Below are 16515 nucleotides of genomic sequence, written 5' to 3'. Positions count from 1 at the left end.
TCTGTTTCACATTAATATGACTACGTAATATACTTTAGTGCATTTGGCGTGCTACATGTTTATCCAAAATACACGTTAAACGTCGAGAAAAGTGCCATTATCGGCTGTATAGTGAAAGGGGTTTACGGACGGTATGAAGACTAAGCTTTCTAGCTGTCGTAAAGTTTGCGAGGATTATAAACGATTCTTTCCAATCTCTTACTTGCCTTGTGCTAACGGTCTGTTAAAAATCTTCCTCAGCGAGTATGGACCTCAAAGGAACAGCTTTTATGCATAGTGCAACTGTTTGTAAGCCGTTACCGAAACTAATTAGTACAAGAGCAGAAAACGAATTTTTGACTTGAAGGGGTCCCATACCTCGACAAGTTAGTCTCGAAACGTCAGGCACATTACAATCGTGAAGGTGAAAATTTATTTTGCAAACAGGTGGAAGGTCCAGTACTGGCGTTTATAGGCAGATATTCTAAATCTGGGTGCATTACATTGTAACGTCCCCTTAGAAAAATTAATGAATTACTGTGTTGATAAACCTATACGTTATTTGATTTTCAAACAGCTGAGCAAAACTGAATGTACTCAGACATTTCTCTCTTTACTTATTCTGATCATCACTAAACTGACACACAATATTTCTAGCACAACGCAATCTGACTTTCAATAATCCCCACAAAAGAATGACCCTGACTAACAACCACCTATATCTTTCATGAATCACTTACGTCACAAAAATCTTCGTTACTCGAACTACTGCAATACAGCGAGCGCCAATACTGCCAGCTAAATAAAGGATTCTAACTACTGAAGGCACTAATTACTGATAGGCATAGTTAGCAAATTAAAGATTTTGATAGAGAACAAACAATTTACCTTAATAGGGTTCAAAAGTCATAATATATATTTATATAATCTTGGTTCATGACATCGAGTCTTACAGATTTACTCTTTCTGGCGGACACACGTCCAGATCATCCGCTCTCAAAACTCCGCCATCTCACTCCCCACATCCACCACTGCTGACGGCTCACCTCCAACTGCGCAACGCTACGTGCTGTTAACAGCCAACTGTCCAACACTACAATAGCAAATTCCAACCATGCAAACCAGCCACAGACTGCACACAGCACGGTCATCGATTTTCATACAGAGCCCTACGTGACGTTACCAACACAAAAACCTAAACAGCCTACTTACAACGTGTTCCCACATCACTCCAATATCAGTGTGCATCTGGAGCAACGCTTCAGTCTGAATCTCCTCGTATTCGAGAAGACCACGCGGTCTCTCTCTCTCTCTCTCTCTCTCTCTCTCTCTCTCTCTCTCTCTCTCTCTCCCGCCATTCCCCCTCCCGCCCTCCAATCTCGTTTTGTTGGTGGGCCAGCCACAATCGGCGCTAGTCACACTGACCTCACGCCACCTGATATACGACTTCGTGTAGCACTGAAAGACGTCTGGGAACATTGTTCCACAGATTTTCATGTCCACCGAGCAATTAATGTTATTACTTCATCTATCTCGTACTCAAGTTTTGCTGTCTGTGTAAATCTCACACTGCTTAAAATAGGGCCGGACTTCTTGCCAGTATAGACGGGAACCCGAGAGTTGTTGCATTCTCTCCTGATCTTGTACTACTCCTGCTATTTTTTGATGAGAATGAAACTGAGACAGCATCAGACATAAACGCTGCAGTAATCTCCTAACCGATAGAAAAATACATACACGAGAAAGTGTGAATGTTACAATAAATCAGGAAGCTAAAGGCATCCATTTGCACAGCAGCCAGTGGAGATGTAACCTAATGTCCGCTGAGAAGCTAGTCGAAGCCTGTTCTGCGCGAGGTGTGCGGTATTTCCCAGTCATCCGCTGCGCTGTGGCGTGGTGTGCACAGGCAGCCAGGGACAGGCGAGAGGCTGTGTTGCTTTCAGCTGCAGCGAGCCTTCTGCAGTGACGTAGCTGAGCAAAAACCTCGCCACCAGATGCTGGGCGCGCGCTCTGGGTTACTGGGGCCCCGATAAGTGCTGGAGCTAAGTTCTCTGATGGCAGGCGGCTCCTTGCAAGTGTCTTCACTCATCTGCGGGAATACGACCGAGTTGGTGGTCGTTGTTAACTGTTCGGTGAAGATAGATACTTGCTTATTGTAACATTTAAAATTACTTGATCCATATGAAAATGGAAACGTGTGACTAGAGAAAGAAATAAAGGAAAATGAATACTGTCATAATGAAAATGTTGAAGGGTAACACAAGAAATTCGGGGAACTTTAGTGCAACGTAGATCTTCCTGGTGAGAGAACCACATCCTGCAACAAACAAAAGGTAGAAAAGTAATCTCACCAGACAAAATACAGTCACACTCTTAGAAAGGGAATTCTGATAGCTTTGGAGCACTTCATATGGTGTATAAATGTTACCAGGCGGTCATGTTACCGTCCACCACCGACGCGATTTACGATAGCGGTGTGTGTGCGTGCGCGTTTTCGATTTGTTGGTATTACAGCGAAGGCTGTCGACGTGTATCAAGAAATGGTGTACCGCTCACGTAACACTGTGTAAGAACAACGTCTGTAAAGAAACCCTAACAGCGAACAGGGAACAGAGAGCAGTTTCACACCTTGGCAAATGTCATAGGTTTTAAAGTCCAACCAGAATTGCTAATTTCAGTGAATCCAAATCTTTCTTTGGAGTCGGATACCTAGCAGAAGCCCATTACTCACAGCAGCACAGAAAGCCGTAAGTCTTTAATAGGTCAAACAACGCACAAACTAGACATCAGTTGCTAGGAAGCGTGTAGTTCAGTCAGGTGAGTCGCGATTTTGCCCCTATGCCAAATGATCAGGCGTCGTATGTACCGGTGGGTCAATGAGGCGTATAAACTGCTGTGTGTGAATGGTGTAATTCAGGCCAGAGGTGATTTCTCATGTTTCTAGAGTATTTTTCTTACCACGTTAAGAGTCCACTGATTCAGGTCACTGTGAAAATGTACCAGGACGTTATTTCAGCCTTCTCGGTGACCAAAGTGCAGACGTTTCTGCTACATGTTCATGATTAGTACACTCTGGGCACACTCGTCTTCAAAGAGAACAGCCGTTACACTTTTCTCGGTTTGACGCACACTCAGCCCCCCCCTTCCCCCCCCCCCCCCACTTTTTTCTCCCCTAGTGACTTTGTAAATCATTCTACCTTAATCCCACAGAAAATGTGAAGCGCAGCGATTATCACCACAACTTTTTAGATCTGCAGTCTCTCATTACCAAAGCTAGGGGCGGTGATAAGAGGTATTAGCGTGACGTCTCCTGGTACGACCAACTTCTGTAGAGTGCTCATAGTCTGTTAAAAGAGCAATAAAATATTGAAAGGGCTATTGCTCAGATGACACACAAACTACTGGTAGCGTCCTCCGTGGGAGTTGTGTGTTTCATATGTTGTCTCGGTTAGCAGAACAGTGTAAACGATTAAACTTCAGGTTGCAGGCAGGTGGTAAAATCATTCTGGATTCTTTGTTCCACGCACTGGGAAGTATCATGAAGTTGAACGTACACATTAGTTGAGAGGTGGACGGGAGGAAAGAAAAGCTACGGTCTTCTTAGCAGCAGTGTTCCAAGATTTTACCGTCAAATCAACGACACTGTTGGATAAAGTCTCAAGTAATTATATTTAAGCACAATTGCATTGTATTCTTTCTGTTTCTTCGCATCACCATTGCGCTAGACTTGTTTCATGAGAATCGTATTTTTGGGCAGCATCACGCTTCGTTAAGTGTAATAAGGTCCATTTTCCAACTGCAGTGTTAATATTTGTGAAAGGCTATGGTCGTGACCTCCAATAAAATAAGGGGATGTTATAAAACATTCCTACTTTCTCCGTATATTAGCGATAAATACTCGTACATGCAGAGGCAGTGAGTTTTTTCATGCGCTCAAAATACCAATGGGATATGAGAGGGAGCAAAAACAATGACGCACGGAATATCCTCAGTCAGGGTAGTTTCGTGGCTGGAGTCACTTTTTTACGCAGGTATAAACGCGAGGACCAGCTGGTCTAGGTTGAAGACTTTGTACCTGGCTTCTCTGACGCATAAAATACTCGTACTTTCATAAACAAAGTTGCCTCCATTCCTGTAAGTGGTATAAGGAAATACAGAGAAGTAAAACTCTGGCGGTCGGACAGATAGTTAAGTCTTCCTACACTTTCGAAAGACCGGGCAATGTGCCACAGAATATACTGAAGAGGAGAAAGTCATGCCATCCTATCAAATACGTGATCTTCTTTGGTAACTGATGGAACGAGATGGTGTATCGGACGTGGAATCTTCATTCCCAAGGAAGCTCTTTAAAATAGCTCACTTTCTCGATATGCATCAATGATTTATCAGACGTTGATGTAGTCATACGACGCCGCTTTCCTATGGTGAATAAGGTAATAATAAAAATTAGAGTATTTTCATATGGTGCATTTAATGACAGTCTCGTTTAAATATTGACAAAGGCGAGATATTGCCCATAAACACGAGGAGAATTAGTATCTGACGAAAGTTAAATGGTAAAATTTTGGAATACATTGTACCGTTCAGATATGTAGGAGGAATATTAAGAAGGGACATGAAGCGGAACAATCGCATCGCATCGTGGCAGCAAAGGCTTCCCTATATATCTTAGAAAATTCAATGTGTCCCTTCAAAATTTAAATAATCAAATAGTGTAACTTATTATAAAATTTTATATTGGGTGAAGGAAGGATTAGGTGAGAGGGAGTGCCCCAGAATCTCTCGCAGAAAAGGTTGTAGGTGTTTAGAGATGGCTCCTAAGTCACAACACGTTGATTTTTCTGTACATATACCGAAGTGTAACAGGTGCTCGCAGAGCTAGGATAGGAATCGTTGGCAATTGTCATAAGAGCTACATGAAACACCTGCCTTTATGGGTAACTTTAGAGGACCAGATTGATGGTTACTGAGAAACATTTCTTAAGCATTCAGCGTTAAGTCGCTAAGAGTCCCTGAGAAACAGAACAGTCGGGACACTTAGTCAGTCCTAACTAGCTCCGTGCAAGAATGTAAGACAGGAAATGACTAGCACTGCTGTGCAACTTCATGAGTAGTATATTTATGTGCGTAGGGCTACAGTGGACTTATTCGTTTTCGGCTTATGGACATGTTGGATTTTTAAATGATTTTCGCCGTAGACTGTACTATTAACCATAATTTCCACAACTGCAATTTAGTTTTTTAAATAGTTTTCAAGTGTTTAAACTGCAATCACTAATACAACTAAAGTTAGGCACTTCACAGGCTAAACGCATTCGTGATCCATGAAGAAGCAGGTTGACTGAAAACTTACTTGCTGGAAGCACAGAGTCTTCAACATCAGTAAAATAAGGCGAGAGCCGTGTAAGACCCGTGCCAACATTCCTCTTATAAACCATGTGTATAAAAAATGAAGACGCACGATCTTGTTGCGAGGATATGTAATAAAACAAGTAGATACAGAAAGACACTGGAAAAACTTCATTGGATTATAGTGTAAAAGAAAACATCTGAAACTGGACACAAGAGTTCTACAAATGTCAGTAACGTATACCGCGCTTGTTAAAACACGCAAGAACCAGCTTTCACGTATTTACATTATTTCCAAGGATTATGTTTAAGACGCAATAGGAGTCTTCGTATAAAACCTTCGGTACCATAAACAAATACTCTCGTGTTAGGCTTAAGGTAATTTGCGAAACCGAGGAATATAACACTTTTACTGTGGTAAAAAATGTGCTTCCATAAATCAGAAGGTACTGGTTACCGCCTGTTTTTTGCCCAGTACAACACATTACTGACATGTGCACAAAGTACGAATCCAGTGTCAAGAGATTTAGTCCCATTTTAGACGTATTAGGATGTCTTTCCTCAGATTTTCTGTATGTCAAAGGGGTAACGAACTGCGTGACCTCGTATACGTCTAGAAGATTGCCACATTGCTGTCGAATCACGCTGTTAGTCTGTTAACTTCCTATAGTGTGATTAAATCGCAGGTAGGATTGTTGTTGTTGTTGTTGTTGTTGTTGTTGTCTTCAGTCCTGAGCCTGGTTTGATGCAGCTCTCCATGCTACTCTATCCTGTGCAAGCTTCATCTCCCAGGTAGGATTATGATTGGTTAAATAAATAAATTTAATTTCCTTAACACAATATAGATACCGTATACTAGCGAAAATGTTTATTAAACCCTTGCTTAAAACCACGGCACATCGAATTACTAGCTCGATTAAGAACGCACTAAGTCCGGCTCACCTCATTGCTGTATAAAATTGGCTTGAAAAGATGCCCACAAACGATTTTCAAATCCAGAAAGCCATGCTGAATTTTCACAGGTGGTTTCTGCTGCAAGTCCACGAGAGAAACCATGGAAACCTCTCTAAATTTCGGGACTCCTGCAGAAATTTTATAATCCTTGCACTGAAGAATTTCAAACAGTAGATTCGCGGACGAGAACGTACCTCATCAGGACACGTGTGTACTCGCTGATCTCTCAAAGTGAACTGACTTCTGGCCAGAACAGATACAGTCCTTATATACACGCGATCTGTCACTGCAAATCCCGCAAAATTTCACATGCTGCACACATTACTGCAAAAACTACACTTTCCATGACCCACGCTTATGCACAGAGCCATTTGAGCTCTAAAAATAGCAGTTTGTTTACTTGTTACAAATTTGTGTCCTCAGTTAGCCATACACCAGCGTTATACCGAATAAAAATTACACTGAATTTATCGGTATCATACGTGTCAAACATAAATTATGACTAGGATTTCGACAATTTCTCAGTGCTGGCATTAGTTTCTTGTTGGGTTTTAGGTTTTGGGTTGTTGTATTCCAATGGATGACGAAAATACGCATTATTTAATGATATCTATATTAAACGCGGTGAGAATCAAAGGAATACTGATAGTGACAGTAGTCTGTTGCTACTACATTATTCGGCTTTTCCTTTTTTGTTCTAGAATGCGTTTTTAACCTTCCGTCTCGTAACTTACTTGATTGGTTTAATGTAAACTCTAGAGCTGTTTTCCGATAGTAATTAAGTGCGATCTGTAGACACTTCGTTCTTAATGATCGCTTAGGATGTTTAGAAGATAGTAATTTTTGAAGGGAAAAAGTAGCAACATTTCTCATCGTTAATACAAAGAAGTACTATTATATCTACGGAGCGGACCTTCTGACGTGCTTCGTAGTCTCATTTCTCTCTCATGTGGTGCCATTGCATATTCTGTATCTTCGTTAGTACGGATTCTACTGCCGCAGCAGCCGTGAAACAGTTCGTGGCCTCTGAGTTTGCGCCATGGCGACACCCTTCCGCCACGCGCAGGCCTCTCACCCGGGGAAAGCCGGTCGTAGTAACCCTGCAAGCTACCTGTTGCACCCCACGAAAGCCGGTTTACTTCGTGCCCCCGCGTCTTCCATCAGTAGCAGCGCTCAGGCGTCGCCTGCTGGTCATACACACGCTGCCCGCTAACGTTCATATTAGGCCTGCTCGCCTGTTTCGGGACTCTGGCCGTGTCGTCTGTCAAACCAGCGCGCGTGTAGCCCAGCTTGGCATGTTTCAATCCGTTATAGAACGGTGATGTTCACCCTTAACTACTATGAACGGGCTCTCAGACCGCTGCAGTGTTTTGTCTTGTGGCTTTGACGCACCCCTGTGAGGTGTAGTAGACTCCTCTGTGTGCCTTCCTTTCGGATGGCAAGCTGGAAGTGCCAGAAATCTGGCACTGTTGTTGGAATTCATTTTTGGGCCCTGAGGGGTGTCAGACATACCATAGTGTTTGCGTGCCGAATTTTTGTTGAACGTTACCGTTTGTCCGTGGTGCCGAAAGCTACACCATCTGTGGAACGCTTTTATGCGAGACTGATGTGGGTGTTAAAAGTACGCCGCAGTGAATTTTCAGAAGACTACTTCGATGATAGTGACCCTAATTTCGAGTATTTAGTTATCACAACATTAATTCGGAGAAGGAAACTGAAACTGAAAGTGACGTAGAGGTGACAGGTGATGACCATGGAGAAGCGTAGCGTACTTCTTTGATAAGAACAGATTGTTTCGATAGTGAAAACAGAAGCCGCTGACAAACGTAAGAATAATGCGAGTCAACATTGTCTTGCACGTGACTGGAATCCAACAGATTCCTAAAATTCTCTGAGAAAACTAGCTGGTTTGGAGATATGAGCATCAAATACAGAAATAGTTTTTTGAAAAACTAAAAACATGAGTCTTTTGTTGTCTGAAGTGGAGAACAAAATAGCTGTCAACAGCTTGGTGTTCGGATTTGGTTGGAGAATTGGAGGAGGATCTGCGTGAAGTGCATGCAGACTGAAAGCAACAAAAAATTGATTCAGGACCTCAGAAGAATACGTACGATAGTTACTTTTTCTTGATTTTTTTAGAATAAAAATTTGGCATTTCTCCCTTGATAGAATTATGGGTTGGAGTAATCACTTTAAGGCTGAAACGACGACTAGTAAACTCAAAGCTGATTCCTAATACAGTTTATCGTAACTGAAATGTTCTTCCACACAGTTATGTTGCGAATCTGTAATACTATCTCCCTGATGATAATCTGTGAGCAGAGGTAACTGTGCTGTTGTTTTAGTAATACGCAAATAAAAATAAACTGCAAATTTTGCTGTCTTTTAGTTTGCATTTTTTAAACAATGCAGTATTTAAAACATTTTCTAGATTTCCAGAAAGTCTGTTTCCAAGCAGTGTAACGTACAGGAAGAACTCGTGAAAATATATATTCATCAAAACAGTGGTTTTATACATAAAAAGGCGATCTGAGACACACCTCCGTAGTAATTGTGTTCCTGTCAACGTCCATAGTAGCTACAGGTTAAGAGCTCTTTATTTTTTCTGATTTGTTTACAGCACGTTGGTAATTTTTTTCAGTTACCAATACATATTTTTCATGGTAGTGCTTTCCAAACATGTATGCTTTCTGCCTGGACACGCTTTACATTGTGCTAAGAGTATTTGATCGTAGCTTAACCACTCAACAAAGACTAAAAGGTCGAAATTACAGCAAATGATTCAGTCGATGGTGGGCATGTCATTAAAAAATAGTACGTATTAGCGCGCGGTTGGGTGGGACGCGATACAGGTAGCGAGATGCGATACGTCAGCAGCAGGTGGCATAGCGACGGGCGTGGGTGGGAGCCCGTGAAACCGGATAGCGTCTAGCCGGCTAGGCCCGCAGCCCGGCAGCCAGGAGCTGGCGACAAACCGCTGCGGTTCGGCCTTGGTGCGCGCCGCAGGCAGGCAGGCAGGCAGGTAGGGAGGCAGGCCGACGCTGGTGTCGCCCGACAACCTCCACCTTCACCTCTGGTGCAGCGCGGCGCCTGCATCGTGTCTCACAGCGGCTACCCAGAGAACTCCGATCTGATACCGCAGAGGGAACTGCCGTTCTCCCAAGGGCTGCTGATGCACGTACCATTCATTGGACATTGTAAAACCTCGATGTCTGGAGCTGCATCTCTCCATATAATCCATACCGCACAAGCCTTTTCATCTCTGCATAACAACTCAACCTACATTCATTTCAACCAGATGACTAGTATGCAACTAAAATTGTTACCATCCGCTCCCCCTCCCCCCCCCCCCCCCCCGTCAACCCATTACCCTCCGTCGCCAAACTGATCCAAATTGATTTTTTTGATGCCACAAGATGTCCTGTCAATAGATACCTTCTTTTCAGTCAAGTTGTGCCGTACTTATTCCTATAATTCGGTTCACCACCTCATTAGTTACGCAGTGCAGGGAGTTTCCGTAAGAGCGTGCAAAACTGCAGTAGGACAAAGATAATTCTCAACTGAAAAATTTGTTAGGGAACCTGTGGTCGGAGACGCCAACTTACGGAGATATGGAAGTAAATTTGGCTACCACTTTATCTAGCGTAACTGATTTCCAGCATATTTACAACTAACACGCGTACGAGTTTACACGTATCGTGCTTTTAATTTACATGTACGTTCATTTCTTGGAGGGAAACAAGGACGAGGAGTCTCATTGCCAGGACGTCGTCATGCAGGTTTTGTTTCTTGTCCGTAAGGTGGCTCTGTTGTATCGTATTTGCATCGTCCCATGCCAGAAAGTGCTGTGAATCAATGACAGTCCCATTCATTTCTCCGTGCTATTCAGAGACGTACAGTACAATATTTGCTGGTCGCTTGATTGGAAGTGGAGGTCATGTTCCATGGCCTGAGTCCCGATATTTACTATGGGTATATGGAGATGGAATTAGTGGACAGAATTGTAGCTGCCTGTGCTGATTCGAAACACGCCAGGGATATTTTTCAGTGTGCTTCAGAATCTTGCTCGCCGATGTCATGCTTGCACTGAGATTGAGGGCCTTCAGTTGCAGCACATTGTGTAAAATATATTACAAATGGTACGTTCATTGTGCCAGTGATGGTATTTGCAGTTAACTGTAAATAATTACGCAGTACTGCGTTTTTATTCTTCCCTCCTTAAGCTGGCTTCTCAGACCCCCAGGTTCCCTACGTCAAATTATTTAGTGGAGCATCCTCTATGCCCTGGTAAATTCGTGCACGTTCTTACGGAAACACTCTGTATACTCAACTAATCTTCAGCATTCTTCTGCAGCACCACATTTCAAAAGCTTCTGTTCTCTTAGTGTCCATTGCTTCAATTTAATGTAAGGCTAAACAGATACACCTTCGCAAAAAAAATCCTAACAATGAAATTTATATTCGATGTTCACAAATTTCTCTTTTGCAGGAATGCTTTCCCTCTCACTGCCAGTTGGGTTTTATGTCCTTTTCTACCTTGGCCACAAACAATTATTTTGCTACTCAAATAGCAAAACTCATTTACTTTTGGTGCCTTGTTTTATAATCTAATTAAAACAGTATCGCCTGATTTAAGCAGGCGGCATTCAATTTCTCTCGTTTTGCTTTAGTTTTTGATCGTCATACCACGTCAGTCCAAAGAGTTTAGAGCCCGCATTAATTACACAGAGAGAAACGTTAAGATGCTTCTCGTAATGCTTCAGTTCATAGTGCCTACCCACCACTAAAGTACAGAGCACAGACCGTTCGTACAACCATGTGAAACTGTCATAGAAGTGCTCCTTCGGGATGTTATTCAACTCACTAGACACATTGGCTTGTATGTCTGTTACGCGGTCAAAGCGTTGAGCTTTCAAGCGAATTTCTGCACAGTCATTTGGTGGTAGGTTCGTGCTAGGTAGTCCTGTCACCAACGATGAATTTTTTTTTTCTTCAGAAAAGAATTTTCTGAATTTTGCATTTCCATCAAATCAAGACAAGCGTCCGTGGGTCTTGTTTGTTCGGGAGTCTAGGTGTATGCGACAAACTTTGCACACATTCTTCAACACATCCTGGAGATGTCTTGAACACTGAATTTCGAGATGTTACTCCATTGTGATTTGCGATACAAGACTGATAAGCCACGGCTGTATGTCCACTATTTAACACAGCTCACAGCTGGCTGGTGGAATGCACAGCTGTTAAAGGCTGGATCGTAATTACTACGCTGACATTAATTAAACGCCACGAACAAACAGTCCTGGAAGTTTCTCTATCGACGGTGTATATCCTCTTTTATGAAATTACTGATGCCGTTAAACTCTTCCTCAAAGTCCTGTGCCTTCCGGCAGAATCTCACTGTCAGTCCTACGTTTTTATTTCCTTTCCCGGAAACTTAACTTGAAACGTCCCCTTTGAACAATTTACAAGACTGTGTTTATGCTGACACACAATATTTTTTAGCGCAACGCAATCTGACTTTCATAAATCTCTACAAATGAATGGCCCTGACTAACATTAACCTATACCTTTCTGAAATCACTTACCTCACAAAAATCTTCGTTACTCTAGCTACAGCAATACAGCGAGCGCCACTATTGCCAGCGAAATAAAAGATTCAAACTACGGAAGGCACTAACTACTGATAGGCATAGTTAGCAAATGAAAGATTTTAATAGAGAACAAACAATGTATTTACCTTAATGGTCATATATATTGCAGTCCATGTCATCCATTCTTACAAATGTACTCAAAAATCCGCCATCTCACTTCCCACATCCATCTCTGCTGGCGGCTCACCTCCAACTGTGCAACGCTACGCGCTGTTCACATCCAGCTGCCGCTGCCCAACACTACAATGGCAGACAACAATGCAAACTAGCCAGAGACTGCACACAGCATAGCCAGTGATTTTCATACAGGGCGCTACGTAACGTTGCCAATAAGAAAACATAAACAGCCCACTTACAAACTGCCTTTCTAGATTATTCCATGCTTTCTTCACAACTTTGCCGAAGTATAGATCATATAACGTTGGGCACAGATTACAACTCCATATCATTCCCTTCTTCGGCTAATTGCATTTATGAGTGTAAGGACATGAAACGTAAGCAATCTGGTTCCTATACGAGCATGCACAATTCCCTGGAATTGAACTACCCATTGTGTGTTACAGGCAGTTACTTCACGCTGTGATATATATTACGCTTGGCACTCGGAAAAAAAATAGAAGGAAAAATTTTTTGCTCAGAAATCTGGAAAATATTGACTGTAGAATGAAAGTTTGCTGAGCAACAATCTGTTTGCATGTTCTAACGCAAGACACAATGGCGTTTTCCACGTAGTCATACCAAAAACAGCAGTAAGCACAAAATAGCTATGCTAATTCATGCCCACATAACCAATGTATAACACCATACTTACTAATAGATGTAATTCCTAACAAAGCGGCATGGGTGTGTTGTTACATTTTACATAGTGGCCGTTCTCGGACTGGCATACAACACGTGAAAGATGTTTTTGGAAGTTAGGAATGTGACTGGAATACTACGTTCCTTAGTGAACCATTAAAAATGTTTAGCGACGCTGATCAAGCACATGCTCTCCCAGTTCCTGTTACAAACTTGTATGTAATTAGTAACTTCAACGAGATTTCCAAGTTGTCACAATTAGTATACTCTTAGAAGGAACTGGAAAAACATTTACGGCTGTGATTGAAGACCAGTTTTTTATCACTAATGAGTTTCCTTGTAAGCAGCCACTAGTATTTTATTTCCTCGATGGAAGCAATACATCATTTAGGTGAAGTCTACTACACATGATCGTCATAAATATGTCGTATGCATGAGCGTACGTAAAAATGTAACATCGAACGCAGAGAGCACACGACACTCCTGTCTTAATGCTTTTTCTGTGGACTTTAGTAAAGGTTAATATTTATGAGTTTGTACTTTTCATTCAGTGTAGTGTACGAATTCCCTAAATTTCTTACTGAAAAGTTGTACAAAATATCGCGAAATTAGAGTTCTTTTTATTTCAATGCGAACTTGTTCGGAATTTCCGACCTTACCACGACAAAACAGTGTCAATGTGTCTAGGCAGCAACGAACCAGCAGTGGTGTAGTCCGCATGAGACGAATAGCACACAATGTGGCAGTCTATTAGCTTGCTTTGTAGGCTTTCTACTTGTTTAGTAAGCAGTTCCCCTTGAAAAATTTCACTTTTGCAGTTTCCTAACAGACAAAAGCCTGGCGCTTGCTTTCACCAACCGTAACAAATGTCGTACTTCATTGCACTGTTACATCAGGTACTTACGAATCAGCACTTGACACTTTAACTGCCAAAGGCTACTTCTTTCCTGGGGTATGGAAGGAGTACAACGTTAATATCTTGATCAGTTAAGTCGCGTTAAAAGCAGACTGAACGTTTGAGCTGGATATTCTGCCGCGTAACACATGATAGAATAATCAGTGGACATTAAGAGTTTCGACTCGATCAAATAACGCAAACAAGAACGTCGTATCAAGTTTCACTGGACAACCAGTAATATTGTACATACATCACTGTTAATAAAAAAGTAAGAAATTTCGTGTGCTAGTTACAAATTAGAACGACTGGTAAGTGCAATGGACAACGTGTGACGTTAGATTTTGTAGTGTGGCTGCAGTGAAATAAGTCACCACAAATGATGCGTGCAGCCTTTACAAAAGTTTGCATAATATGAAGTGTTCACAAAACTAATGGAAATTTATTGGACTCATTCGCATATATCCGTATGTGTAAGCATACTTCTTGTCTCGTACCAAACAAGAAGGAAACCGCCGATGATTACGCGCTGTTGTCTGAAAAACATTATTTGCAATAAAAGTAACAATGTTACACGTTCAGTGCTCCCAGTACCTTGTCTCCGTCACGATGAGACTGCCACGAAGCAGCTAGAGAAGTATCTAGTTCATTGTTCACCTGTACCTGACATACTCCCAGCGGAACGCAAAGTCCGCCTAGTAGTCCATAAGGCAATATTTAAGCCAGTAGTAGATCTGTTTCTTGTATCGAGGAATCCAGCACCATCGACTGTTACTTAATGTATGCAACAGGAAAGGCTGACAGTCGAAGAAGGAAGAGAAGGTACTATTTTTAAATACAAATTTTATTACTAGCATAGTCCCATCGTTAGGCATGCATCGCTTAGATACTGTCTCGAACGTTAAGTTGCCAGTAGCCGAAAAAGAGTCTGAAATTACATCACATTTCACCTAGCAATCGTAGCACACTGGTAATGTTGTGAATTAGAAAATGGTAACACTACCTGTCGCTCGTTAGATCGTGTCTCATTTCCCACAGCAAGAACAGAGCTTGCATCTTCAAAAAGACGCTGATACCAAGCATACTTTCGTGACACAGTTAACTACATACAGCATGCCTAAAATAATCACAGGAAAAAGATACTTGTTGCGACGCAGATAATCTCTTCTTCTTGCCAGTGATTGGCAACAACATAAACATCAAAGAGTACTCTCTCTGAAATATTGGATAGAACTGTCTTTATACAGAATATATACGGAAATCATTATATATTTACAGCCATAACTTTCCGCACCTTTCAGTTGATTGCAGTAGGGGAAAATTTAAATTTACTGTTGGTTACCAGTAGAGCACTTAGTCTGAACTCTGGCACTGTAGATGATGATCACAACACCTTAAGTGTCTGTGTTAGTGAATGAGAAATATGTAATTCAGAATTGATGTGGAAATCACGATGGCCTACCCAGAAATTTATGGAATATTACAAGACTTGAAATACATTTTTTGGTTGTGACAACATTCACAATCTGTTCAGAAAAGGTTAGTTCATGATTGCATCTTGTACATATAAACTTGCACACATTTGTCGCACACTTACAGACACCCACTTACTGTCTTTGGAGTACAACATTACCTAGGAGTCGGCTGTGACTGCATGCTGGACACACCTTGCGTTTTGTGCTCGCTTACTGGGTCACGCAAGAGCCCAGTATGCAGCACGGCTACACTTAGAATTGTCTGGGTTTACCAGAACACTTAGTCCCACAGCTTTAAGGAGCAGTTCCGTTCATATAACCTAGTTAATTTTTAATGGCCAGTAGTTTTCGTTAAAATAAATCTGGAATCTGGCTCATCGAAGAACCATTCCTGATCGGTGCGCACCTTCCCTTTGCAGTATGAAATGGTACAGATTGAAGAATCACCGTTTTTACTCGCATAATTTAAATACAGAACGCGAAAGGTTACTTAAAACTTGCACCTAAAGTAGACTGCTGTTAAATGTCGCATATAAAAAAACAGTGATTGAGATGGAAATGTGACATAGTTGTACCTTATCCTCCGTTATTTAATTTGTGTATCGAGCTAATTTGTAAATCTTGTAGCTTCGTTGCGAGCCGCATCAAAGAGGTCAGAAGACTGACGACTCAAAAATTAGGATGCTCTTAAGGGAACGAAGGAGAAATTTGGAAAGGGAATTAAACGTCAGGGAGATGGAATTAAAGAGGATATAAAATGCAGATTGGCTGTAGCAAGGGAAGCGACTGTGAAAGAGCAGTTCGTTATCGAACACACATTTCATCGTTGTATGGGATTGTAGCGTTGACGATCGACAGTTGAGACAGAATATCTTCTGAAATCTGGTTCTGCAGAAACTTGAAGATTAGAAGTGTTCATCATATAACAATTGGAGTAAAATTTATGGCGCAATTGGACCAAAACAAGGAATCGGTTGATAGGATACATCCTTAGGCATGAAGGCTCTTAAGTTTTATGATCGAGGGACGGGGGTGGGAGAAGTAAAAATTAGAGATCGGAGGATGAATACGATAAATAGGTTGAAGTGGACGTCTGTTACAGAACTTAAGAAGAGATCGAGGACTACATCAAACCAGTGTTCCGACTGAGGACCACAACAGTTTCGATTTTTCACTTTCTCTCGACTTAACGAAATTCACTTTTGTACTACTGGCTGCCGGCGTCAAAAGGGCACAATACGTAGTCAACAGATCCTGACGCCCTCATCAGGTGCGCTGATAAATGGCGTCTTTTGGACACAGACGCCGCATTACACGCTTCTATTCTTTGGTTACAGAGCTGTATTAACGGAGGGAAACTTCACAGCCCGTAATTGCTTCGTCACATGATTAGCTACTAATGCGCACTGACTGT

At 41.8% G+C, this 16515-nt stretch overlaps 1 protein-coding gene across 2 annotated transcripts in view; it reads left to right on the top strand.

Annotated features, from left to right (window-relative positions):
• LOC124798207 (cerebellar degeneration-related protein 2) overlaps positions 1-16515 on the top strand; it is a 486918-nt gene that overhangs the window by 204803 nt on the left and 265600 nt on the right. The window lies entirely within an intron of this gene.

The sequence above is a fragment of the Schistocerca piceifrons genome, chromosome 1 (genome assembly GCF_021461385.2).
Source record: "Schistocerca piceifrons isolate TAMUIC-IGC-003096 chromosome 1, iqSchPice1.1, whole genome shotgun sequence".
NCBI lineage: Eukaryota > Metazoa > Arthropoda > Insecta > Orthoptera > Acrididae > Schistocerca > Schistocerca piceifrons.
The sequence above is the reverse complement of the archived record's forward strand: the minus strand, read 5'-3'. Positions and strand labels throughout refer to the sequence as shown.